The 21889-nt window shown below is 39.7% G+C and overlaps 1 protein-coding gene across 4 annotated transcripts in view; it reads left to right on the top strand.

The window, feature by feature from the left end:
* Positions 1-21889, top strand: part of LINGO2 (leucine rich repeat and Ig domain containing 2) — a 1114992-nt gene that overhangs the window by 739792 nt on the left and 353311 nt on the right. For 3 of the 4 annotated variants that reach the window (XM_044756857.2, XM_070495517.1, XM_044756855.2), the window contains one exon: positions 7673-7705. The exons of the other annotated variant lie outside the window; for it this stretch is intronic. The gene's annotated coding sequence lies outside the window, so the exon portion shown is untranslated. The remainder of the gene's footprint in view (positions 1-7672; positions 7706-21889) is intronic. 4 annotated transcript variants of the gene reach the window in all.

Genomic DNA, 21889 nt, shown 5'->3' with positions numbered 1-21889 from the left:
TGTAAAATTGCATGGAATTAGGTAACTTCTGTTTTCTGATTGTAAAGACTGCCTTTAATAATATTTTACTGGACCGTAAATTGTTCTGAGTACATTTCATGCCTGATAAAATCCTTACATTTATGGTAGAAAATGTAAGCCTTTGTTCTGTAACTAATCTTTTAAGTTTTCTGAAACAGAGAAGACTTGCATTTTTTTCCTAGAAAGTCTCATGATTAAAATTATCATATTCTTCTTTAAAAATAGGCTAGCATAATTAGAGATTTGGTTAAGCTCATCTTGAAATTAGTCTTGAGATATATTTTATAGGACATATATATATACATATATATATATATACACACACGCATATATCCATACGTGTACATACAGTAATGGCCCCTTATCTGCAGTTTCACTTCCTGTGGTTTAATTACCCATGGTCAACTGTGTTCCCAAAATAAAATTCCTGAAATATTGTGATTTCTAAGAAATATATATCTGGTCATTCAGATGACCAAAACATATTTCTCATATATGTTTGGTCTTAGTCCACCGTTCTTGGCTAACAGCTCCCCAAACCCTTGGAATTTCTTAGGTGTTGAGAGAGACAGAAGTGTCTTTTGTTATGTTAATGAGGTGACTTTTGGACCCCACCCAAGGATGGGAGCTGGTTACAGGAGAAGGAGCCTTGTGACCAAAGGATTGAAACTTTCAATCCCATACCCTGATTTCCCAGGAGTGGAGAGGGGTTTGAGATTGAATCAATTGCCAATGGCCAATGACTTAGTCAATCATAACTAGGTAATGAAGCCTCCCTAAAAACCTGAAAGGACAGCTGGTCACCCCCCTTTCTTGGAGAGCCTCCCTCTTGGGGAATTCCCACGCCACTGTACTGTGGTTCCCCAAGCTCCATGAGGACAGAAGTTCCTTTGCTTGGGACCTCGGCCTGTGCATCTCTTCATCTGGCTGTTGATTTGTATCCTTTACTATCTTTTGTGATAAATTGGTAATCTAGTGAGTAAACGGGTTTTCCTCAGTTCTGTGAGCCCTTCTAGCAAATTAATCGAACCCCAGGAGGGGGTCATTGGAACGTCCATTTTGTAGGTGGTTGGTCAGAAGCACAGGTAGCAACCTGGGCTTTCAGCTGGCCTCTGAAGTGGAGGGCAGTCTTGTGGGACTGATCCCTTTGCCTGAGGAATCGGATGCTATCTCTGGGTAGATAGTGTCAGAATTGAGTGGAATTCTCGGACACCCTGTTGTCATCCAAGAACTGCTTGTTGATGTGGGGAAGCTTATATAGACACACATGTTGAAATTGGGTCTAGGGACCTTTTGCAATTCCAGAAATAAACAATTCATAGTTTTAAATTGCACGCTGTTCTGAGTAGCGTGATGAAATCTTGCACCGTCTCACTCTATCCCACCCAGGACACAAATCATCCCTTTATCCAGGGGATCCTTGCTGTACACCCTATCTGCTAGTTAGTTAGTCACTTGGTAGCCCTTTCAATTTTCAGATGACTGTATCGTGGTGCTTGTATTCAAGTCACCCTTATTTTACTTAATAATGGCCCCTAAGCACAAAAGTAGTCATCCTGGCAATTCGGATATGCCAAAGAGAAGCTGTGAAGTGCTTCCTTTAAGTGAAAAGGTGAAAGTTCTTGACTTAATAAGGAAGAAAAAAATCATATGCTGAGTTTGCTAAGATCTATGGTAACTTTTATTTCAGCATATTGTTATAACTGTTCTATTTTGTTGTTGTTGTCAATCTCTTATTGTGCCTAATTTATAAGTTAAACTTTATCATAGGTATGTATGTATAGGGAAAAACATAGTACACAGTCATGCGCTGCATGACATTTCTGTCAATGCCGGACTACGTATGTGACAGTGGTCCCATAAGATTAGTATCACACAGCCTAGGTGTGCAGCAGGCTGTACCATCTAGGTTTGTGCAAGCACTCTAGGAAAGTAAGAAATTTTACTCTACCCTTTTGGGTTTTTCTGGCTGGTCTGAGAATTAAATTGACATGAGACAGATTAACAGGAGAAAACAAACAAAAGTTTAATAACATATATACATGGGAGAAATCCAAGAAAACCAGGTAATTCACCAAAATGGCCAAAGCTCTCGCCTTAACCACATCCCCAGCTAAAGACAAAAGAATATGTTAGGGGTGGGGAGAGTCAGGGACTTCAAAGGGGAGGAAGGAAATTTACAGGGAAGTGAAAAAGAGCAAATGTTTGAGAAACAAGTGATTGGCCACACAGAAACAGAAGAACACAGAGGGGCGCCCAATAAACAGGCTTTTCTAGCTTCCTACATGTCTACTACCTAGTTCGTGTTATGGTAAGGTGATAGCTTCTTCCTGAGACAGGGTTTTTTTTTTTTTTTTAATCTGAATTCTTTTAGGCAGTTAAGGGGAGGTGACAAGAAAAACTTTCTGAGTCTTTTGTTTCTTAAAAATGATCAGAGGCTGGCCTGGAAGCCTAGTGGTTAAATTCGTGTGTTCTGCTTTGGCAGCCTTGTGTTTGCAGGTTCAGGTCCTGGGTGTGGAGCTGGCACTGCTTGCCATGCCATGCTGTGGTGGCATCCCACATAAAATAGAGGAAGGTTGGCGCAGATGTTAGCTTAGTGACAACCTTCCTCAAGCAAAAATGAGGAGGATTGGCAATAGGTGTTTGCTCAGGGCTGATCTTCCTCACCAAAAAATAAAAAATAATCAGCCTAAAATGTCCTGATGTTAAAGGTACACATTTTGGGGTAGCAAATTGTGTTCCCCTTCAGTATACTCTATGGTGTTCTCACAATGACGAAATTGCCTAACAACACATTTCTCAGCACATATCCCCGTCATTAAGTGACGCATGACTGTATGTAGAGTTCAGCACTATCTGCAGTTTCAGGCATCCACTGGGGATCTTGGAATATATCCACTGCAGATAAGGAGGGACTACTGTATATATCTTAATAAGATTTTATAAATTAGTATATGTGTGTATATATAACTAATACTTAGTCTGGATTTCAAGAGGTGTAAATACATTAGTTTAATATTCCAATGGCAGTAATAATTGTGGATATTATGTTACACTTAAGAACACTTTCTGACTTAAGGTTTAAGCATATCATTATTCACTGTGTTTATTGCCTAGACAAAAATATGTTGAAAATTAGAATAAACTGTTCTTTATGGGAGACAGGAAAATATAAACGGTAGGACACAGTCATATCTGTGTGCAATTCTCAGCTCCATGTATTCTGAATTTTGTATTCTTGCTCTAGGTCATTCTTCCTGAGAAACAGTCTCTGAGATGGAGGTTTTTATGCAGGAAGTTTGTCGAGGAGTATACTTGGAATCAATATCATTATAGATGTCCCAAATAGAGAAAAGGGGCCTAGCCTTTGTACCCCTGTCGATCAGGTATTAGATGTGAGCTGCCTGTGTGAGAGTGAATAATCTTGGGTAAAGCAGTTGCCTTTGGTGGAAGGAGGGAACTTCCCAGAGAAGGAGTCAGCTGTGAGCCACCAGAAGCTAACACTTCAAGGCAGTTGGGGGAATGAGTGACTTGTCCTGAAGGCGATCTCGGTGATGTCCTGCAGCATCTACTATGTCCACTCCTTGCGATGCTTGGTTCTTCTTGCTGCATGTAATAAGTTTGTTCCATCTCAGAACAGTTTCTTCAGGATTCTGGTAGGTTGCCTTTTTTGATAAGACCTCCAAGACGAAGATTAGTGGGGACACAGCCCTGCCGGTGCAGCTGGTCTCAAGGCCACAACTATTCTCTCTCTATTGTCTTCTCTATTCTGCTACCCATTCTACACTTCCTATCCTCAGCCAGCACCTCTACTCATCTATGTGGCTTACCTTGTGGAATGGCGCAGACCATTACTGAGGGGTCTGAACCTCTCCTTACCATCCCTGCTTAGGCCATGGCTGCTGCAATTGTCCATTTACTGTCAAAAATAGGGAAATAACAAGAAATGTCCCGTGGATACTGGAAATTCTTCCCTGCCCTCATTGTATGGCAATAGCCCTACCTCCTGCTGATAATCAGTCAATTACACCTGCCAGGATGGTGACTTCTCTCCTTGCTGCCAGTCCCCTGGCACAGGAGCCCAAAATGATTGGGTGTTTAAGACATATCTTAAAGTTTAATGAGACTTCTGTGTCAGCTCACAAAAGTATTCTCCCTCTGAAAGCCAGGATCTTAAGATCCACATAGCCTAAATTTGTGGGAGCAGGAAGCACAAATTCCCCACTTAGGGCACTGGGAATGTTGCTAAGTTCAACCACTCTCACTTCTTCCCCTTGATTCCTAGACCCATGGACTCTATCTTTTGGGGATATAGTACCAAAGAATGGTCATTAATTTAGAGTATTTACCACAGCCTTTAGATGGCACCTCATCATTGCAGGATATCATCTCCAAGCTAGCACTTCAGCTGCACCTTCAAAAAGTTCTTCCATCACTCTGTCAGGCCGGCAGCTTCTGGACCATGCAGGACGTATCAGGATGAGTAGATCCCATGATTATGCACCCACTGCCAAAGTCCAAAGTATTTCCACTGGTCTGAGGTAATATTATACAGTATTGTGTACTGACGTACCAAACACTCTACAGGCCCTTGGATAGTGATGCTGAACAATGCCCTGCCGGAAGGTAACCAAACCCTTAATTGGAAATTTTTTCAGTTCTAGTCAAAACAAATCACGACCCCTTCTAAGGTGGAAGAAGTCCAGTGTCACAATCAGCTTTCCATCAGGTGGCTGGTTGGTCTCCCTGAGGATTAGTGCTGAAATGGAGGCTCAGCATTGGTCCTTGTTGCTGTCACGTTGGGCAGCTCATCAACCTTTCCATGTGTGGGAAAACAGAAATCTATATTGTGTGGTCTACATGAAAGAGATGGGTTCTACTGAAAGAATAAAGGAGAGGTTATTCTAAGGCTCAAAAAAGAACTTAAAAAAGGAACTTATTGGGCAGGATATTAGAAATATAGTAAAGCTGGGAAAAGCATCAAGATCAGATCCTGGAAGTTTCCAAGCCGCATTAGATGGTAAACCAGTGGCTAGAATGTAGTCTACTAAAAAATCACTAATTTATATTTTTAGTTCTTGCCTTTTTAAATTTCCTGTATTATTTGCCCTGAGCTTCTGAGTTCCTTTTCAATCTTAGTTTCTTTTTGATAAAGACTGGCCAATTTGCCACGTCAGAAGAACAGAGGCCAACTTGGAAAACTGGGCAAATAAATTGCTTCAGTGAGTCTCATTTTCCTCATTTATAAAACTGAAGTAAAAAATACTTGCCTTGCAGAGTGTTATAGGACTTAAAAACGTGTTTAAAAACATGTCTATAAAGGGTCCCACTTGGTGGCACAGTGGTTGGCTTCATGCGCTCTAATTTGGTGGCCTAGGGGTTCAAGGGTTTGGATCCTGGATGCAGACCTACGCACCGCTTGTCAAGCTATGCTGTGGCAGACATCCCACATATAAAGTAGAGGAAGATGGGCATAGATGTTGGCTCAGAGCCAATCTTCCTCAACAAAAAGAGAAGGATTGGTAATGGATGTTAGCTCAGGGCTAATCTTCCTCAGGGGGAAAATAACTGTCTATAAAGTACTTGTACATGGTAGGTGCTCCATCTTTTCTTATTAATATTGAAAAAATCCTAAGTAATCACTACTAGGATAAGCAGGAGAAGATGGGGCTTCTATCCTTGCTTGGAGCCCTGGTGGCTGAGACCAGGCAACGTGGAAGTAAGGCAGGCAGATGAGATGAGGTGGCAGAGACCCACTTCCCATCCTATGTAGGCACTCACCCAAGAGATTTTTCAGTGATTGACCTGGGTCTGTTTTGTTTTGTTTTGAAATAGTATAATTTTTGTGTTTATTTTTGAGTGACCTTGATTCTATCCTTTTACACTTTTAAAAGTGTTTTCTGCTTACCAGAAAAAAAAAAAATGCACTTTTGCTATAAACATTTCAAGTGCTAAGCATTCCTTTATCATGGGGGAAAAAGTTTCTTCCTCAACCTATTACTAAAAAATAAAGAAGTATTTGGTATCTATTCCTCTAGATTTTTTTCTATGCAAAATCAAATATCACATATACATAAAAATATATATTTTAACAAAAGCAGCATCATATTATGCATCCTGTTGCACAACTTGCTATTTTAACTTAACAGTGTTTCGTGGGCATTTTCCAGGGCACATAGTGTGAACTCATGCTTTTTAATAACTTTAGTGTCCTATCTTATTCTATTATACCAGAAAGCATTTGGTGGACATTTGGGCTGCTTCCATAAGTTTTCAGCCTTTAAAACAGTGCTACAATGAATGCTCTTATACTTCTAGTATGAAGTCTAGAAGTAGAACTGTTGGGTCGGAGGACATGAAAAATGTTAATCTTAATGAGTAATGCCAAATTGCCATCCAAAAAGATGGCATCAAATTTCTCTCTGAGCAGAGATTTTATTCCACTCTCAGGGTTAACGATACAAATTCCATCATAAGGAGTAAGGGTCACAACCAAGTGTCTGTCTGCCAGAGAGCAGACCACACCGCCATAGGGACTGAGAAACACTGGTTTTAGAAACGAGAGATTATGGTTGAATCAACTCACCAAATGTGCACCGGTGCCAGTGAATAAAATGGAGCTCATAGATAGATTTTCAAGTCTGACAGACTGGGTTTAAACCTTGACTCTACTGTTTACTAGGTGTGTGATGTTAGGTAAATTACTCAATGTTTCTGAGCCTTATAAAATTGGGATACTAATATTACTTACCTTTGGGGTTGGTATGTAGGTTAAGTAAGAGACATATATAATTCACATATATGTGTATGTAATACACCCACGTTATATACGTGTCAGCCTGATTGTGTCATGCCTCCCATATAGCAAATATTAAATATTATTATGATGATTTTCCAGAATATATATCTGAGATCTCAAGAGGATATTTTATTTCAGTGTTTTTCTCTCACCTCCTCATTCCTCAAAGAGAACAATGACTAGAAAACATTGGTTGGGTAAATACTGCATTATCATAATTACAATTTCCCTGAGAAAAGTGGCTTGCAGTTTGAATATTCAGCATCATAATTACAATTTCCATAAGGAATGTAGAACAGTTATTATAAACAACACAATAATCACTTGGTCCATAAGGGAGAACAGATTATTGGGGGAGTGAGGAGAGAGAAGAAGCAAAAGCTTCTGTTCTAATCAGCATTCAAAAGTAGAAATACAGAACCTGAGAATAAATTGTACTAGCCTCTTGAAATACTCTTGTCTGGATTTATCGAAAAATCTTATCATGATGGCAAATTTCCATGGGTTGATTAAGTGCTGCCTATATATTTTGTCCTTATATATAATTTAGTTTTATCATTTTTATTAAGCATCCCCTCTCTACTTATTGTCATTCATAATTGCTGTGCCCCCAGGAAATTTAAAAAAGCAAACTATCGCAAAATACAGAAAGGACAAACTATTTAAAAAACAGTTTAGAGGGAGAAAGAGTTTTATCAGAGTATTTCTCTCTCCACAATTAAATGTATCTCCTTTGTCAAGGGAAAATGGGTAAAAGTTTTTTAAAAAATGTTCTTTTGATTGCTGTGTTGCCTTAATTGGCTTTCACTTAAATTTCCTTTTTTTTCTCCTGTCTTTTTAAATTTTTTTCAGGTGAGATGAGTAAAACAGAATGCAGCTTTCAAGGTTGGTACTTTTCACGGTGTTTTAAAACCTCTCATTAATGTGAAACAAGAGTATGAAAGAAGCAGAGCAAAATATGTCCATTGCTTTTCACAGATAGTGATTAGAGGACATTATGCGTTAATGTTCCTCACTCATGTATGGAAAAGTACAACACAGATTGTAACAGAATGCAATAGAGCAATCAAACATAGTGCCTGATTCAATCCTTGGCAAATTTGTGAAGTTGGAAATATTCAATATTTTTCCACTCCATCCACCCATCCGTCCATCCATCTATCCATTCATCATTCCATCCATCCATTCATATTTTTTTCCCCAAATACTCATAACATACATATTGTGTGCAAGGCCCAGTCATCTGACTTCCATCTATTCATACTTTGTTTGCCTGACCTTCACCACATTCCCAATCTGACACCTTTTTCCAACCCTTCTTGCTGTCTCTGACAATAAACCTTCACCTGTTTCACAGGTCTTCAATTTGGCTTGCCATATCTGATAAATGAACAGTGTTTCCACAACATTGCTCAGCTAATATGTGTGTAGAGACGTCTACTCCCAGATAATTGGAGCAAGGGGGAAATCATCAGAGTGACAATAAGGAAATGACTTCTCGCTGTAATAATGAACTGTGTAATGTCTTTCACTATTGTGTGATATATATTACTATACATACATTATTATCATATATGTAGTATAGATATAGTTACTACCTATATATAGTAAGTTATAATATGCATTACCCTTCCTCAAAATTCTAGTATACAGGTCTTCTTTCCCTGTGCCTTTTAAGCAATCTTAAGACTTTCTAAGCAAGAACAAGTGTGTTACTAGTATAAATTTTAAGATGAGAAAATATTCTAGACACACGTGACATGGCTCTTTGAAAGAATGACAGTGGTGGATTGATGCAAACTTCACGGGAGCCAAGGACTGAATATTTTCTGCTGAACAAGGGCTAGTAAATGGAAATTACTAATGGAATTAATTAGTATAAGGAGTTGAGTACTTCTTACACTAACTCAGGATGGGTAAATATTGTTTTAATTGGGGGAGGGGCTGTTCCATTGTTTCATTTTAATGAGCATTAGTCTACTTACTTTAAAAAGGCTGTCTCAGTTTCCTGACTATCTTTGATTTCCCCTAATGATTTTTTTAAAAATAAGCCTTGAGTTCCACATCAGGAAATTCTGCTACCAGAGGTGTTTTCACAAACTTAGCTGTCATAATTGGGAAGGGACTCTAGTGTCTGTCTGCCAATCTAATTTAATTTAACTAATCTAATCTAAAATAGTCTCAATTATCTCAGCCATCACTCTATTTAGTCGTAATACTTACAGGCAGGCAGTGAGCAGTGGTTGAGAAATTGGGCTCTAGAATCAGATTGCCTGAGTTTGATCCGGTTTACCCATCTACTGTTTGTGTGTTGGGTGAGCTTATTAACATCTCTAATATCTGATTCTCTGAGTTATAAAATGAGAGAAATACGAGTACTTACCTTACAAAGTGGTTGGGGAATACATGAGATGTATTTATCTGTCACTTTGGCATATTGTAAGAATGCAGTGAATGATAGTTGTCATTATTATTACTTTGTTATTATTACTATTATTGGAAAGCATTATTATTAGGGGCAGGCAGCATCTTCACTTGTCTGAAATAAGCTTCTCTCATGGACTTGTCTTTAATGTCTCATCATCAGAGATGTATTCATTATATGGTAAGATTTTTGTTCCATGTGAAAATATAGATAATCTGGAATTGTCCATCAAATCATGAGATCTTGCTGCAGCAAACTGCATCTATTTTTTTTTTCTAAATATAAGATTTTGATAAATATCGCCAAAGTGAAGGAAATAAGCAATTTGAGTGATTGTGAGGGGAGGAAGAGAGAATTGGTGGTAGCAAAGAGGGAGTCAATGGAAGGAGGGGTTTGATGCCAACTTTTAAATCTTGCTCAGACAGAAACTAGCATCGTCTGTGCCTTTCTGTGCAGAGTCCCCTCATTCATGGCGATGTGAGGTCTAACAGATGGCCCAACAGGGGAGGCTGCAGATTGGTGGGAGAGAGGAAACTTTCAGCAAAGGTTGGAAGTCATTCTTCCATGGCAGTAAAAGTGATAGGAAATCTGAAAGGCATAGTGGAAGAGGAATATAAAGGGATGGAACCAGAGCCCTTCCTCTTGGTGAGATCTGGAAAGTGTTGTGTGTATGTGTTGTCCATGTGTCTCGGAGTAGATGGGAAAAGCCAGCCCTCCCTCAATTGAACTTGGCCAGTGACCTCAGACCAGGTCCCCAATAAGCAAAGGCCATCCAGCAGCAGCCTCTTGATGCTAGAGCTCATGGTGAGCCCAAAGGGAAGGGGTCTGAGTGAGAAGATCCCAATGACTTGGGACAACAACCACTCCAAAGTCCACTAGATTTGTGACATAAGGAAGGGGGATTTGCCAGCTTCACACAAACCCGTAGATTCATTTTGACATGTGTTCTGGCAAGTATGTAAACATGTCAGACTTAGACTTTCTATAGGGAAAGAACCTTCTCTGATCCAATGGAGAAAATGACACTTCTAATTCAGTGTCATTGAAATTGCCAGATATATCATAATCTAATTAAAGTAAGATAGTACTAAAAATTCTTACTCTGGACTCTCAGATAGCAAGATTCAAAACTGAATTTATATGTAAACATAGAGGGATGAAAGGGTAATGCAGCTCTGCAATGACAAAAGTTCTCATCTGTTAGGATCTCAAACATCACAGGGTTGAGATGGACTTCTGGTCTCCTCATTGGGCTCCACAGATAAACGGTAGATCTTAATTATCTCCAACCCTGTGATAGTACAGTGGTTAAGGAGATACTAAAAGGAAAAAAGAAAATTCCTGATGGCTCCAGACCTACCTCTAGAAAACACTTAAATATTTGATTGAAGCAGCCCCCTTAGAACCTGCCTATGGCACACAGTCTATCCCTACAATACCCCGCGGGCACTATGCACTTAAGTACGCTCTGTATAGATGATTCTGAAGGCTTGTGCTAGCCCCTGTAGGTATGCTCCTGCCCTTCTCAAGAAAGGGGATCACAGGTACAGATTTTCAGATCTAAAAAATGAACTCAAAGTTATGCTATTAGTAGAAAAGTTAGGCAGAGGCAGGATGCATAGTGGACAGAACAATAGATTTGCTTCTTGCTGAATCAGATGATGAGACAGGTGATTATTATTAGTAGTAGTAGTATTATAGCGTTAACTGGCTTTTTAAATTATGAAGCTGTATTTCGTGTTGTTAGTGCCATTGAGTGGATTCTAACTCCTAGCAACCCTGCCTACAGCAGAGGGGAACCCTGCTCAGTGTTTTTGTGCCATCCTGTCATCCTCCAGCTTCATCCACCTTCCAGTGATGCCCCGCTATTGTTCACAGCATTTTCATGGCCAATTTTTTGGGAAGTGGGTGGCTGGGTCTTTCTTCCTAGCCTATCTTAGTCTGAAAGCTCTGCTGAAACCTGTCCACCATGAGCGATCTGGTATATGAAATACAGATGGCATAGCTTTCAGCATCACAGCAACATGCAGCTGCCACCGTATGACAACTGACAGATGGGTGGTGTGGTTCCCTGACCAGAAAAGAGCCTGGGCTGAGGTGGTAAGAGCACCAAATCTTGCTCTAGAGGTTCTAAAGAACCACTAGACCACCAGGGCTGACCATGAAGCTATATTACCTTGATAAAAAATGAAAGCTGAATTTTTAATTTTTTTTTTTTGAGGAAGATTAGCCCTGAGCTAACTGATGCCAATCCTCCTCTTTTTGCTGAGGAAGACTGGCCCTGAGCTAACATCCATGCCCATCTTCCTCTACTTTATATGTGGGATGCCTACCAAAGCATGGTTTGCCAAGCAGTGCCACGTCCGCACCCGGGATCCGAACCGGCGAACCCCAGGCCACCGAAGCGGAACGTGCGAACTTTACCACTGTGCCAAGTGCAAACTTAACCTGTGCGCCACCAGGCCGGCCCCTAAATGTATTTTTTAATATGAACTATTTTGTAATTTACTCTAGCTTTAAATCCTGGCCTTGCCACTTATCTTGGGAAAATCATTTCTTCTTTTATTGTTGTTTTTTCTCGTTTGTTTGCTTATTGGATTTTATTTCGATTTTCCTCATAAAGGAGCTAATTCAGGTGAATGATCCCAGCTTAATGTCTGACGCAAAGCAGTGAGTCCTCCAACATTCGTTTCCATTTCCCTCTTGAAGGAGCTGGGAAATGTGCTAGCTGCTCTCAAATATCTGAAGGAGTCTCACGTGGAAGAGGGGTATGATTAAGCCTATGGTTCCAAGTGATAATATAAGAAGCCAGAAGGCTCAAGGAAACGTATCCAGCTCAATATAAGGAAGAACATTACAGTAAAACATGGCTGTCCCAAGGCCCGGGTAACTCATGAGTTCCTCCACGGTGGTTTTTCAAACATAGCCTGAGGATCATGTAACAGGGTGAAATACAGAGGAAATGGTAGCCCTGGAAGGTCAACCAGGTAATGTTCTAGGTTCTTTTTTCCTATGGACTGGATGATATTTTGTCCTGTTTCTATTCCATAAATGCAAAGACCACCAGGAAAGCCAGGGAAGCAGGCTGTAGTTATTAATGCAGTGCTGCAGAAATTATAAGAGAAAGCACCTGGCTATGACTGCTTTAAGCAGTAAGAAAAATGTAAAAAGTAGAATTACAACAATCTGAGCCAAACTCAACCCCAGATTTCACATTGTGAGAAAGTTCAAAGAGTCAAGGCAAGCTTCTAACATCTGGTTTGAAAGCAGCGCAGCTCTCCTGGGAAAGGACTGACGCAGTGCTGGCTTTCACTACGGACTCCATACTTTCCTATAACACACAAGCAGACTCTGATTTCTATATATCCTCTGCCCAGGAACACCCTTCCTTTCTCCCTCCCTTTGCCTCTAAGGCCTCTGGACTAGTCTCAAGCTAGGTACATTTCCCGTAGACAGAAGAAGAGAGAAACTAACAGGACCCATGACAGGTGGGAACTTTGTACCTCCTAGCTCTTGTCCTTATTCTTTAACTCTGAAGGAGAAGTTAAACCCCCAACAGGTGAAAAAACCCTACAAAAAACCACTCTTCACTTCCTATGGCCTCATCTTCTCCCTCCCCTCCCCAGCTTAGCTTTCTCCCAGGTCCGTTCAACTGCCCTCCTTCTCCTCAACTGCTACCTCTGCAGTCGACGCTCACCCCGGCCTGCGGGAGCCCCTTCGAGGGCAGGAGCGGGGCTCCGGGATATTGTATCACAGGGCATTGCAGATTAACCTCCTGATAAAGGCTCTTCTTGTTTGGCTATGCAGCCTGTTTGAAGACAGGGACTGCCTCTGCAGCCCAGGTCCAGCTCTTAGCTTTTAGCCATATTTCTGTTGGCCGTCCATTACATGGGCAATTAATTCCAGTTAATTCATTCCAATTAATTTTTTGCATTCTGATCCAAGTGACATTTCTAATCTCCTGTCCTAATCTTCCTCTGCCCAGCTCCCTTTGTTCCAGCCACACTAAGCTCTTCACATTTTCTCTCCTGAGAATGTCCTTCGCCTTGTCTCCTCTCTGGCATACACTGACTAGGGGGAACTCAAATATCTCCTCCTTCTCTGTGAGATCTTCTCACACCTCCCCATTCAAGCTTAGACAGGAATCCCTCTGTGTTTCCAGAACATTTAGCTCATACTTCAATCATAACATTTAACGTCTTGTGGTACAATTTATGTCTTTTTTGAGTTCATCTTCCCTGCTTGTTTTCTCAAATAAAAACATCCTATTCTTTTTGGTAGTCACAGTACCTAGCATAGTGTGTGATTCACAGCAAGAACCCAATAAATGTTATTTGAATGAATAAAATAAATAAGTAAGTGAATGAGAGTATGTACTATAGCATGTGCCTTTTTAAACAACTGATCTAAAAGATTAGTTGTTAAACAGAGAAAGCTTCAGTAAGCAGCTTGCACATCTGGACAATTGTAATGCAAAATGTTTACTTAGGAGGCAAAGAGAGAGTCTCTTTTCCTGTGGAAATGTAAAAGAATTTTTGTTTCACGGAAAATTACATTAAAAAAAATAACTGTCTACAATATAAGAGACTAAGTTTATATCTTCAGGGACATTCTCTTGTCTTTTTATATTACAAGAGTGAACAAGATTTAAACCAAGCAGCCAGTGTGATGATTTTGCCAGACAGCTAATAAAGAGGAAGATTAGAGAGTTGTATAAAATGGCAGGTGCCTCGGCAGATTCCACGTCTTAGGCATTAAACACAGAACAAAGTGCTGCTGTTTTCTGAGGACCACCAAAAGTGCTTGATGTTAGCTTCAGCAGCACGGTGCCATTTTGACTGTCATGTTCATCTTACCTTGTATCCCGGTTAGAAAACAACATAGAGAAAAAATAAACCACACAGCAGTAGATGGTACTCAAAGCAGAGAGACAGCATCTGAAACAAACCAAACTCTTGCAAAAAAAGAATGAAAAATTTATAGTCAATCCCTTGTAACACATCCTTTGCTCCCATAGAATAGACTATAATATCTAATCATATAAAGCATCTCAAAGAGTCATCTTCAGAGGGACTCTGCATTCTACAGCTCACTATGTATTTCAGTCTCTCAGGGTGCTCAGAATTACTACCATTTCAAGATAGAAGAGAAGTGAACTGGGTGATATTTCTCTTGGAGACTCATGTGACCACCAGGGGCCATAGCCATCTTTACCCGAAGAGCAAATACAGAAAATACTTCCCATTTTTTACTTAATGAACATAATTACAACAAATATTTCCTCTTTTGAGCTTTTATTTTTTTTACCAAAAAGGCGACTTCAAAACCATCTCCTCCTTGGGGATAAAAGCAATGCTGGGAACATCGTGTGCATGAGTGCTAGAAGAGAAGCACAAGGCAGAGAGACAGGCACAGGTTACACAATAGAGAAGGATCTGGGTTTGGAAAGGAAGAAAGGAGAAAAACATTTCTTAGTACTTATTAAGCGCTGAGCATCATGCTAAGTGCTTTGCAAAGAATACGTCATTGGATATGTTTGCCTAATGTGAATAATATGAAGTTAACAAAAATACCAGTGTGTATAGTATGAAACATTATTTTAGATCAAACTGTTCTTATTTATAAGGCATTAATATCTGTAGAAGAGCCTGCCAGTTTATATCAAAGAAACTTAAACAGCACAGCATATACTGTTGGACTTAACTTTCAGATCTTAGGCTTGGGAGCCAAATCCAGGAGTCCAGATTCTTTATAGGACAAGAAGTTGAGCTTACAAAAGGATGTGAAAACTCCCTAGTCTTCACTGTATATATAAAGCATTGCCTCATATATTTCAATCACATGCTAATTATCATATAATAAAATATTTGTGTTCATCTGCTTAAAAATATTTAAAAAAATCATTACTGACCTCAGACATCTAATGAACATAGAACAGTAGTCTCAGAAATTGATCATGAAGACAATAGTAGGAATATTTTTTAATGTACAATTGATCTGAAATAAAGGATTTTTTTCAAGTGAACATATCCATATAGTCTTATCTAACCAGCTAATGCTAGTGAATCCAGGCTTGGAGGGGATGATTAATTTGTGAGCCTGTCAAAGAACAAATAATAATAAGGCCCTTGTGTTCCACCTTTCATAGCTGGTGGTACCATCCGAGTTTCTTTATATTTCTAAAGAGACCCAAACCTCTGTTAATTAGTGTATCTGTGACCTGAAGACCTGTTATTGGAAGCCAAAGATAAGTTAGAGAAATGTCCTGGATTGGCTCAAATCACATTACATTCCAGCAGAGGGGCTGCGCCCTGCCCGTTCCTGGTAAACAATTGGATTCAGCTTGGTTTTCTGGATTTCTCACATGCTGTTCCTCCTCTCCATTTCCTCACCCTTGTTTTACTTCTCCTTCCCAAAAGACCATTGCTTATAGGTCATGGTTACTTCACTCATCATTTATCTGAGCGTCAGCAGAGCATAGGGTCTAAAAATGAACTTTCTGGGATTGAATCCCAGTTTTTCAACTTACTGTGTATGTCTTTGGACAAGTTGCTTAAAATCTCTAAACTTGAGTTTCCTTGCCCATAAAATGGGGGATACATCCTAAGAGCTTCATAAATCTTAAAAAGTATAATCTTTTCATCATGCTTGACTTGCAGAGCTCTCCGATTGGTGTTGTTATGATGATGATATGATTACGCGGGGACAGGAGAAGAGTTGTGGAAGCAGTTTCCAAGCTCGTAGACTTTGTCTACACTTTGACCATATGTATAATCAGTTCCCTTGAGTTCTGAATTAGAAAATAAAGATGCAACAGACATCTCTTTGTTTGCTCAGGTGCTGGGAGAATGAGAACCAAATTCATATTGTCAGAATGAAAAATTTCTCAAAACACTTTTATTTTTATCTTAGCTGCTACAAGAGTTAGACTCCAATTCAAAGCCAGGTGACTTTTCTTACAGGCTTAGTTCTTCTTGTTCTTGCTTAGTCTTTGTTCTTGGTTTATCTATAATTGTACAATGTCCACTTGTATTTGACTTCTATGTTCCCTCAAATGCTTTTGAAACAAAACAGTGAAACTTTACTCAATGTTGGTGTCACAATCCAATGCACACATCAAGATAGATGTGGAGAGGGCTGATGGCCACTCTGAGTTTATTATAACTAGCGTTTCAATATATACATAGCTTACGGCTGTTAAACATACACAGGTGTTCTGGACAATGTAATTAGCGAATGCCAAGAATTCTTAGTGATTTTTCAAGGAGCCCTCCATTGGCCTCTGTTTGGATATTATCATGTTATTGCTGTGCTCGTATATTTTATCTCAGAGCATGCAAGGCCTCCTAGGCAACGGCCCCTTCTGCTCCCGATATCGTGTCTCCATCTGTGCCCCTGGGCGACCAGTGCCTGTCTTAGGTTGCCTCCCCCTGGAGGTCTTACCTGTCATTGGCTAACCGGCCTTCTCACCTCTGGGTCAGAGTTTGTTGGCAAGCCTTTTCCAGTGATTATTAACCCTTCCTGCGTCAGGGGTGGCTACACTCAAGCCTCCAGACATCCTAGCATTAACTCCTCTCTCTCTCTCTCTCTCTCTCTCCCCAATATAGACCATGTAGGGGAATGATCCACTTAGTTTGTTCTATACCCATTCCCTGGGGACCTTTTTAAATTGCATATTCCCACACCCAGCCCTAGAGATTCTATTCTGTAAATCAGGGTGGAACCAGAAATCTATATTTTTTTAGGTAACTACTGTTGACCCAAGAAATTCAGATTTGGGCAATACTCTCCCACCTTTGGAGAAGCAGTGGCCTGTGTAGTGTGGTGAGGAGGAGCTGGAAATGAGCCTGGCTTCTAAAGGAGACCCTATCACTGTCTGTGTGACCTTAGAAATTCACTCCACCTCCCTAACATTCAGTTTCTTCATTTTGAAAAGATGTAGAAATCTATCAATGTCTGTTCTGCCTAATGTGAAAAGTCGCTATAAAAATTAAACGAAATAATATGTGTAAGAGGAAGAAAAAATCTATGAAATAATTAAATGACCATATAATTTCAAATTCTAGGACAGGGGCAATATGAATTTTTAGAGGCAGATAGCTTTTTTCATGGAAAATCAAAACCCCAGGGCTGTGACCTCTGACTGCTCCGGGTGGGGGAGAAACAAGGGCTCTAGGACAGTGTTCAATTGGGGGTCGTGACTCATGAGGGGACTGTGGATTGGTGGTAGCTCCAGCAATTTTTAAAATGAGTAGAATGGAGTGGAATAAAATAGAATGTGAAAGGATAGGACAATAGAAGATAGGACAGGACAGGGCAGGACAGAACAGGATAGAATAGGATAAAATAGAATAGGTAAGACAGGATAGAAAATAATCGGAAAACATTACCCACAAGAAGAAGAAATTTAAGATAAGGTGTCTCATATTTAAGTCTAGTTGTTTTTCTGCTGTATCCCCTCCCAGCCTATCCCTATGTATTTTGACCTGTGTTTGGAGATCATCCTTAGGAATGAAGGAGGTGAGGCAGTGGCCAGTGCAGGGGGCAAACAAGGGCAGCGAGCAGACAGCACCCCTGGCTGAGATTGAGTGAGGGCATCGGGAATATAGGAGTGAAGGACAGGAGGATATGTGTATCCTTCATCCCCTCAGAAGTCTTGTGGAAGGCACTAGACTTCTCAGATCATGTAGAAAGGAGTTCTGGAGCAGTTTCATTTGGAAATTTTTTAAAAAGAATGAACCTAGAAAGCTGGAGGTGGTGGGCCACCAGCTTGTGTATGCAAGCTTTGTGAACGACAAAGCTCACGACAGAGGGAAGATGGGACCTCGCAGGAGCTACTCATTCCTCGGTGCACCAGCTCCTCTACTACTCCCTACCTACCTCTACTGAAACCAAAGTCTAGGGTTATAATGAAAGATAGACCCTTTCTCTGGCTGCCAGATTAGACGTCTGAAAGTGAACTTTGAAATTCTTCTTTTCCATTTTAACAAAAACATTGCCCTACTTAGTAGCTAGGTATAGTTAAAATAAATTGTACACAATGTTTAGTGGTTACATTAACGAACACCATTTTGTGAGTTCATATCATGTGCTAAGTAGGTTACAACTATTATCTCTTATCTTCTAGAACCCTAGGAGAAAAGTATTAGTGTATACACTTCATAGATGATCTTATTGAAGCTCAGAGAAATTAAATGTTTAGCTTCAATCCACGTTGATATCCAATGATAGCAGAATTCACCCCCAGGTCTCTACAATCATACACTTGCAGCTACCCTTCACTGCCTCAGCTCCGACGGTGAACTGATGCTTTTGGACTAGTCTTGAAATGTCATCGCCAGTGCTCCAAGAGGGAAGCTTGTCTGCAAAGTCAAGTAATTAAGGTAACCAAAAGTGTTGTGCGTTACCCAGTCAGCCTCTGCTGAAAAAGCTCAGTGTCTCAACATCTTTATTTTATAACTATATGCATTGTGTATGTATTGTGCTTTTTTTTCGTCTGTGGATTCTAAAGGGACTTGGGGAAAAAAGCAACCGCTTATTCTTTTCTCTTTTAAATATTAATTTTGTGGCATGCTCCATAAATCTATTTGCATTCTGTCACCCAATGGTAGTGATTGAGATGAAAAGAGCATCATGCTAAAAATGTATTTCTGATTGTACAAGGAATATAGTTATAAAATTAATCATTTCATATATTTTTGTCATTTCAGAGCCAGCATTAGGGCAAGTGTGTGGGTTGCAGCAGGTATGGGTGTTACTCTAGGACCAATGTTTTCTTTTTGTTTGTTTTGCATTTGGCACTCTAGAAGGTTGATATTAGTTTGATCCAGAATATATGGAAGAAGGTCTCGCTTGGAGAGAATATAGTATCCTCTGGACAACTTATCCCCAGAATGTATCTGCTGTGTGCATCCTGTGAGGGTTGTGATGAAAGAACGAGGCAACTGTGACTGGCTCTCAGAACTACGGGAATCTAGGAAGTGTGTTCCCAGTTCTCCCCCACACTGCATGGCAGAAAGCAGTTTACTAGTCTCCTGCCCACAGCTGTGAGAGGTGTAGGAGCTGTGCTCCCTGCAGTCGATGCTTTGGGAAGCAGAGCTTTGGGTTAGGTAGAGGAAATAGACAACAGAATTGCTGATTTTCAAGGGTGTCTGGCACAAGAAAATTTGCATTCTGTGATTCTCCTCACTCTCCCTAGTGTCTCAGAACAATCTGGAATTAGCAAGCCTTGACAACAGCTAATAAGAATGAACAGACTCACACAGATTCCCCTTTCACAGCGTTTGGATTCAACCTTTACAAGACAGGCAAATCAGCCCAAATAACCTCTTTTTTGAATGAATAAAAAGATTTCCTAGCCTCCAGCAGTCATCTCCTAAGAAGAGAGTCGGTAAAGAAGCTGAGCCGTAACAATGACAATAGGAGCTTAGACCTATAGAGTGTTTACCATTAAGCCAGGCATATAGTCTTCACATCAACCCTGTGACATGGGTACCACCACTGCCACCACCTTCATCATCATCATCTCCACTTTATAAATAAGGAAACTGAAGTGCAGAGAGATTACATTTTCTGCCTGTGGCCGCCATACCTACTCCAGGGGTCATGAACTCAACTACTCTCTCTGTCTCTCATGTCAGCATAAGAACTACAAAGTGTGTTTTTGAATTCTAAGCTGCTTTGTTGAAGTGTCCTCATGCTGAAACCTATGGAAAAGGGCATGGCTACATTTCATCACATCTTGGGCACAGCATCTGGTGAACTCTTCGTTCCGTTTATGACTCAGTTGACAAATAACGATTTAGAGTCTGCTACGAGCTAGACACTGTCACACATGACAGGAAATAGTGCTTGGTGGCTGAAGTGAACCCTGGAGCCAGGCTTCCTGGATTAGAATCTGCTTCCCAGTTGTGACCCTGGAGAAGTGATTTAACTTCATGTGCCTCAGTTTTCTCATCTAAAATTGGAGATAATAGTAATACCTTCCTCATAGCATTGTTACGGGTATAAAATGAGGTAATTGATGCAAATCAATTAAAATTGTGCCTGGCACAAAGTAAGAGCTTAATAATTTTTATTGTTATAGTTATTACTACCCTGTTTTTCAAGCTAAAACAGGGAAAATGGTTTTGATGTAGTTGTAATAGTCTAGATGGAGAGATAAATGAATTTCTCTGAATTCTATCCTTTTTGTGAAATTAGTTGAGATTTTAAAACATTAATAAAAATGCCTACAGATTTTAAAGGCTTTAATTAAGTTACCATTTTGTGTCCAAGGGATGCATGTCCACGTCTAATTTCTTAACTGATTTAATTCATCTATGAATTGATATAACTAATGTGTATTGTTTCCCTACGAGGTGCTGGGAACAGTGAATGAAAGAGTCTTGCACAAAATGTGTAGAATCCTTGCTCCATGAAAGGTTCCCCACTCTTTTCCACACATTCATATGAAATTATAACTAGCATTGCATCTGTCTATAAGTGATGCTGTAGAATACAGGAAAAGCGAGACCTCATTATGGATTGAAATATCATTTACTATATTTGTGCAGTTCATTTGCTCATGGTAAAAAAAGGTCATTATCTAAAGTGAAAATCTTGCCATATGATTATCTGTACCCCAATTCTTGCTTATATTAAATGGTTATAATTATTTACAATCAAAGAGATGTCTTCTTTTAAAACACAACAAATTTAAGGTTATATTTTGGGGTGAATATCTGTCATATAGAAAACCCAACATGTCTATGATGAGTGTTATACACAGCATTTCTAACAGTGAATATTTGCTCTACTTATAAATTAATCACAACATATACCATATAATGAAATTATATCCCTGAAAAGACCAAAGAGTAGCTGTCCCTCAAGTAAAATATTGATTCCTTTTTTATTTTTACTTTACTTCTGCAGCTGAAAGACTTCTAGAGGTTTAACCAGTAAGAGGCTGTATTTTCCAAGTGTTTTCATTTTACAGATGGTTAATTTAAAGCCTGTAGAATAAGTAGGCTCTACTCTCTTTACAAGCTTGAAAGAGCCATACATTAGAAGGCTTAATGTACTTCATCTGTTCTAATGACTAGTTAGTCATCCTGAGTGCTCACCAGGATCCCTGCTTCTGGACTGAATGACAACCAATGATGTGTTCTGTTTTGGAATGCATTAGTGCCATATTCTTTTATGGAAATTGATTGCATGGGAGCCTACATATGTATATTTAAATAATTAATATACAATTTGACTTTGAAGTTATTGTATAGCTCTTTTAAAATCCTTGGGGCAATTTTTAGCCCCCCTTCCATATTTTTGTTCCAAGAAATAACGCCATCACTCAATGGAAAGGGAAGTAAACTTATGGAGTGTTTCTCCAGAGGTTAGAAATAGGATCCAAAATAAGAGCTGCTGGGAGAAAGATTTCAGTGCAATGGGAGGATGAGCTTTCTGATCATTAAAGCTGTCTCTAAATACATTCTAATATTAGATAGGATCAGGAGTTCTTTGGACTTTTGTCACATAGCCCAAAGTGTTTGTTATAGTTTAAACCCTGGTCGGGGAAATGCTCCAGCTATTTTTTTTTTAAATCTACTAATTTTACTCAGCTATTCTTGTTTCTTTGTACTTATATTTCTAAATTCTATTTT

The sequence above is a fragment of the Equus asinus genome, chromosome 23 (assembly GCF_041296235.1).
Source record: "Equus asinus isolate D_3611 breed Donkey chromosome 23, EquAss-T2T_v2, whole genome shotgun sequence".
Classification (NCBI taxonomy): domain Eukaryota; kingdom Metazoa; phylum Chordata; class Mammalia; order Perissodactyla; family Equidae; genus Equus; species Equus asinus.
Note: the sequence above shows the minus strand (reverse complement) of the source record. Positions and strands in the feature narration are given on the sequence as shown.